Source organism: Nothoprocta perdicaria, unplaced genomic scaffold (genome assembly GCF_003342845.1).
Source record: "Nothoprocta perdicaria isolate Ctin4 unplaced genomic scaffold, notPer1 scaffold_51, whole genome shotgun sequence".
Lineage (NCBI taxonomy): Eukaryota > Metazoa > Chordata > Aves > Tinamiformes > Tinamidae > Nothoprocta > Nothoprocta perdicaria.
Window position 1 is genome coordinate 231,540 of NW_020455766.1, and position 6,594 is coordinate 238,133.

The 6,594-nt window shown below is 41.8% G+C and overlaps 1 long non-coding RNA gene across 1 annotated transcript; it reads right to left on the reverse strand.

Moving 5' to 3' along the window:
* Positions 1 to 2,148: 2,148 nt before the first annotated feature.
* On the reverse strand, positions 2,149 to 6,368 carry LOC112954847. The gene is made up of 2 exons (XR_003250792.1): positions 6,250 to 6,368; positions 2,149 to 2,315 (listed from the first exon to the last, which is right to left on the reverse strand). It is a non-coding gene; the product is annotated as an uncharacterized LOC112954847 (long non-coding RNA).
* Positions 6,369 to 6,594: the final 226 nt, after the last annotated feature.

Genomic DNA, 6,594 nt, shown 5'->3' on the forward strand with positions numbered 1-6,594 from the left:
GTGGCTGGTGTAAAACATAGTTAATAAGCTTTGAGGAGAAAAATAGGGAAATATCTTTTTGATTAATGCAAATGTATTTTTGGGAAAGGTCTCCCCCAGTCAGTTTGGTGGGAACAGTCTTTTTCACATCTCCTTGCTATTTTGCTGTGCTTCAAATGTTTCTGAGACACAGGTGTTTCTAGGCAACATTTCCTGTACTCCCTAAGGAAAAATATCAGCATAGAAAAAGCCTAACTAAAAGCAGCCTGCCCTAGGAGGAGCAGAGCTATGCTGAATTAGCCAAATGTCTCAACCTTCCACAATTCAGGCCCTAGGAAATATTCTTATTGATTTCTCTGCGCTTCAGGTCAAGCTTTTAGGATAAGATCTGCAAAAATGGTGAGAAACCTAAACTGAGCAAAGCCCAAAGGAAAGGAAAGGAAGGACTGGTGGAAAAAAAAAAGTGGCTCAACAAGTACTAATGTTCATACTGGCACCTATGAGAGCATGCACAGACTGTGAAAAGCAAAGGCCACAAAGCATGTGCATTATGAGAAAACTCATATTTTTGTATATTTCATATATATTTATCAAAAAAAAAGGAAAAAAAAAGCACATCTTAACAAAAAAAAAAAAAAAAAAAAATAGGGCTCTGTGCAGATCAGTGTCAGGCCCCATTCAGCTTAATGAAAAAAAGAGAAGTCATCCTACCTTTCATATTTCATTAGCGAGGAAGTTAGGTGCTACAATTTGATCCAGGAAAGAACATGACCCTCTTTTCATTACCTCCTCTCTGTTTCTCTGCCAGCGAGCTCTTACTTCTCCRCTTTTTATAAGATTGTTAAATTACTAGTCAGAAGAACAAATCTTCCAGAAGATTTAGTGGTTTTACCTCGTGGATTATATACGATTGTGATTTAATGCTAACACGCTGCAGTGGTAACAGGGGAAGTTTCATTCATAATAATTTACGGGCTGCTCAGGAGCTGTCGGAGAGGGTAATTAACAGACATGTAGCTCTCCAAGGAGGGTGACTAATGATGTCTGGGTTGTGTCCATGTCTCTTAAACCTGCTCCTATCCCCTGCCATCCTCTCTCTCCCACATCTTCCCCATGGARCCCATGAAATCCATGGGAATTTGCTGTTGACCTCAGTGGTGACAGGATCAGACTTGAAATTTTCAGGTTCCCTCTTTGCTCCCATTTGCTTCCACACGGGTCACATTGATGGTTATACCTCCTATGCCTGATTACAGAYAAGGACATGTGCAATTTACCCTTTCACCCCATCTGTGCACTGCTGTGAYCGGATTGCAAACAACCAGCCAACCGACTGGAAACAAAAGAACAGGAAGGCAAAAAGGAGAGCACAGGGAGGCTGAATTCTGCTTTCTCACACGGGAATTGCTCTCTGGAATTGCAYGGCTGGAGTGGATTTGCACTCAAGTGGATTAGAGCAGATTTAGTTCCTAGACTGTCACCCACATCCATCTCTTATCTCGTCATTGTCAGGATTGGGTGCTTAGAACGGTTGAGGAATGCATATGTAGGGTAACTCTGCCACATCTGACCTGCAAGCCAATGGAAATCAGTTCTGCAGAGAGAGATCCTAATTTTATTTTCATTTATGCTTGGATATTTAATTTGAGGGGCCCAAAATGAATATTCTGAATGTTAATTATAATTTATATAATTTATATATAAAGAATAATATAAACCAAAAGATATGGTTACTGTTGGTTTTATACTGGAGAAAATTAGATGACTTGCAGAGAGAGGTTCYTGGTTTGCTTTGATATCAAGATGATCAGAAACAAGCCACTTTGGTTTCTTCCAACTCTAAAGCCACTCAAGCCACTGCTTGACCMGAATCAAAGCCAAATTTGTGCTAATTTAAGCTTTGAGTTGCTGCTCAGAAAAATGCTAGGGGGACTTTGAACTTTGTTTTCTTCATTCATCAAAATAGAGGCCAAATGCAGTAGAAGCAAAGTAAAAAGTCACTGTTGTACGCTTGAAAATACAGATCTATGGGCAGAGTTGAATCAGTTCAAAAGCAAGCTTTCATTCATTTAGCTGTATCTTCACAACAAGTGCTACTTCCTAGAACTGTGAAGGTGCAGCAACCCTGCTGCATCTTTCACATCACACACTTGATTTATGTTTTCTAGGTCTCATTCCTCTTTGGTGCATCCTTCCCTTGCCTCTGGAAGTACTTTTTTGGTAAACATTGGTAAAAGGAGTGAGAATAGACCTGTTCACACAGATCTTCCACGTCGAGACGTCTATGCTGCCACATGTCAGTTGGTGCCAGCTGGAATTTGTTTCAGTACCGATTGCTAAAATAAGAAATAGTAGTTAATTACACAGCACTGATGGGGAGAGAGTGTGAAGTAGATGATCTCACACAAGCGAATATTGTTATCAGCAGTCACAGAAAACAGGGCTGGAGAGAAGCCCAGGAGATCTTCTACTCAATTCTACTACCTAAAGATTGGATCATAGATATGTACATGATTTCTGTCAGAAAAACAAATCAGTACCATTCACTGTGTATGCAGAACACAKATTATTCCCATCATCTTTGCAAGTGCTCCCTGCCTAACTGAAGGTACCTATGATATCTTACCTTAATCTTCTCCGGACTATCAACCCCCTTCTTTGAGCATTTTCTTATATGTCCTTTGATCATTGCGTTTGCCCTTTTCTGAACTCTCACCAGTTGGTTTAGATGTGTTTGATCTACGGAGCACGAGGCTGAACACGGCAAGGGAACTGCAGTGAGCTCTGCGAGGTGAGCCTGCCTTGGGAGGCAGCGCTGCCCCTGGCACCTGTTGGAAGGCAGCTCGGCAGGTCTTTGATCGCAGTGGCTCTCTTGTCAGCCTGCACGATACCTCTCACCCCTCTGGTAACTGTTATCTTGCATTTACACCCATCGTAATCATCCTGGAGTCACAGTAAGTTCTAATTTCTTGGCTTTCTGATATAGTTTTGATAGGCAATTCTACAAGGAAAGTGTTATTGCTCAAGAAGAGAATCCAATTAATGTCCTGGAAGCATCACTCCTCTTCTGGCTTGATTTTGTTGTCCAGTCTAGCCCTGGTCTCCCTGGAAAGCGATCTGTTAGTTTGTTGTATCAGGGCACAATACTCATGTGCTTTCTTTCAGAGGCTTGCTAGGAAGACACCAGTCTGACACCAGGTCTACCCCTCACTCTCAAGCCTGTCTACTAACACAGGGAGCTTGAGATAAATCTCGAGTGCTTTAATCTCCCAGGCAAGTGAACATACTCAGTTGTGGAATAGTAAGTATATACTGAAAGCTCGGCAGACTCCAGAGATTCATTTGTGTCTGTTTTGGGGTGCAAGTGCCGGAGACTCAGAGCCACATCAGAAAACTGGGCATGTTGTTCCCTACCACGTAGTCCAACATACATCCATTGGGAGCGAGTATGGTAGCCAGCAAACTAGCAAATTTTCCTCCTCTCTTTTCCCATCTTTTAAAATATGTAACACACACACACATACACACAAATACAAACAATTCAAACCATAAACAAGACAAAACACAGATGTAGTTCTACACTGAACTTAAATAAAAATGGTTTAAAATGTTACAAGCTGTCATATCTGGCAGCAATACCAGACCAGAAAACCCATAAAAAAAATCATAACTCACATCTAAATATAAAAATAAGCAGATATACATGTGCAGCTCACTAACTTATTCAAATAACTTCCTCTGAATACTGTCCCACATTCTGCTATGTATCCCAGTGCAAACATTAAAAAGGTTACCTCATACATCTGTCAATAAGCTCATCTAGACAGGTTTTTAGAGAAGAAGGTATTTTCTAGGTATCTCAGAGAATAGTATAAAGTCACACAGGGTCATTAGCCATTTGGGAAGCCTTATCTTTTCCTCTCTTCACTGGTCGTGTGCTGAGATCTTGGTGTCCTCCTTGACCTGGCCCCCAGATTTGCCTGGTCTCTGGTAGTGGTAGCAGGGTGCAGTTAGGAGGACACTTGCTGCCTAGGTCAATATGTTTCTCTGCCTTGTAGCAGGGAGTTGGAACAGCTCACTGCTCGGACCATTTATTTCCTCTCCAAATATGTATGACAATTTTATGGTGCAGAACAAATCTTTTGCGTTAGAGCAAACGAGCAATGCCACAGCGGTATAGCTAAGTGAGTTTGTTTCAATAACAAGAAAGTTGTTTGCCACAGACATCTAAATACAGAGATAGCTGGATGAGATAGCATGTTATTTTTTCCCTTTCCTTGTGGGGAAAAAAAATTATATCAACTGACAAGATATTTTACTTTTACAGCAAGCTTTAGTTTTCCTTTAGCTGAATCCCTAAGTGGCGCTCAGCTCAGCCCAACCAGCCGTGCTGAGTCATAAGGACCGGACAGTTGAGCACGCAGAAGTCTATTCATCCCCTGGCCCTCACCCCATCATGTGTCTTGGAGCTAAGGTTGATGGCTACAACYAGACGAACAGGGAAATCTTCTCTATTCAGATCCCCCTAGCTAGCTACTGCTCTGGGGAGCAAATAATGGTCTTGAGCTCTACAGCTCTCCCTGCCTCCAGCAATTTCAAAGCAAGTAGATATAATCTGAACAGGTATCCACCTGATAACATGGCACTGTGGAACTTCTGTCTGCTTAGTCCAAAAGGATCAGGTCTGGGAACAGAGTCAAACAGAAGCAGCAGCAGCATTTAAACCTAGTAGCTTCATGAAACACAGTGCAGAAGAGTAATTTTAACTTTAGATGACACACTTCTACCACATTAGATTCCTCTGTGTTTATCCTTACCTATTTGGTTTGCTTCTCTGGAATGTCCTGGGACAAACAAGTCCAGAGGAGAGATTTGGAAACTAATCAATGTACAATGAAAGATCATCCAAGCATCTTGTAGTGGCCTGCAAAAATGTGCCAGGATATTTGAGGGAAAAAGCAGATAAACAGCTTTTCAAGGATAACGTATTTCGCTAAAAGCCAATTAGAAAAAAAAAATCCAGCTTCAGAAACAGGAACTCCAGCCACCTCCTACAGTTTCTTAAAACTCCACAACATCTAACACAGCAGATATATTGCTAAGTCTAGTTCCTAAAGGCCAGTGACCATTAATTAAAATTTCACTGTACACCCATCCTTCAAAGCACGTCTCAGCTTGCCATCTACAAGGTTAATCGGGGACAAATTTGCAGCCCATATGTCGACATTCACACCCAAAGACAAATCTCAATCTGTTCAGATCTGACTTCTGGTATGGTCTGGAGAGAAAGGACCATACAAAAGTCCAGGTTCAGTGTTAGAGATTTAGTAGGCATTGATGCCAGTGCTGAAGATTCTGATGTTAAAGACTGGGCAGTGCCAGGTGCACAAACTATCCTCAAGGGAACAAGAAGGGAAAACAAAAGGTATCTCTGCAGCCAGATGTACAGAGTGAGAAACTGAGTCTCCTGGATGGTCACAATCATAGGCTCCCTTCACAAGCAGACAGCTTTGGTATTTCCTGTGTTCCTTCCTTATGCATTGTTCAGCCTCAGGCTTAAAATTCTGGTACAAGCAAGAAGACAAGCAAGTTTCAGCTTCTCTTTTAATATCAGAGAGCAAGATTAGCAAAGGTGCCCTCAAATAATGAGCGGTTTTATTTTCTCCATGACTGTCCAAGTGTTTTGGTGACACACTAACAGCAATGACACCAGAAATCCATAATTTCTCTGTGGTATACGTAAAGATGTCTAATCCAAACACATTTGCTGGTCTCAGCTATCTCTTTTTCAAAGGAACCTTTAAATTACCGGTGTTTGCTTGGTTTATAAAGGTCTCAGAGCCAGCAATTTCTTGACTTAATGTTGGCCTCTGACACTGACCTCAAGTAACTCAMCCACTTCTTACATCAGGGCCATTACCTGAGCAGCACAGAAACACACTTCCCAAGGATGCTGTTTGTGCTCAGAAAATGATGTTACACTGACCCATGCAGGCTTTTCCCTCACACACAGGAGCAGCCACCTCAGCAAAGGGCAGAAGCACTTGATCAAGCCAAGATGTCCCAAGTACATAGCGTCTTTTTTCCTAGTAAACTGTTGCAGCCCACGTAACGGAGGAGTAACACCCATGAGAATAGGCAGTGTCCACTGCAGACAAAAAAAAARTGGAGCTAAAGAAAATGCTGTTATCTAGCATAATATGCTGGCATTGGCCAGCACTTCAGTCTAGTTTTGTCAGGAAAGGCATCCCATGTTGGAGAATCTCTCACCTTATCAACAAAGGACAACAATCTCCACACAGAGCTGAAAGTCGTCAAGTAACCAGCCAGGCTGGGAATAATTTAGAGAGATGAGAGCTAATAGGTTCAAGGTAAACCAAGAAGGGATCCGATTAGCTAGAGTACTAAAAGCCAATTAATCCTAGAGCACAGCTAAGTCACTTTATGAAGCTAAGAAAGGATGGCACCTGAGAGCACTTCCAACACACCAAACCTTAATTGTTAAACCAATTACTTCAACCYGCCCTTGCCCAGAAAACAGTTCTGGAGATAGTGCAGGAGTTTGGGAGGGCTTCAGAGGATTGTGTTTTTTTTAAGAAATAATTTCTACAAAGA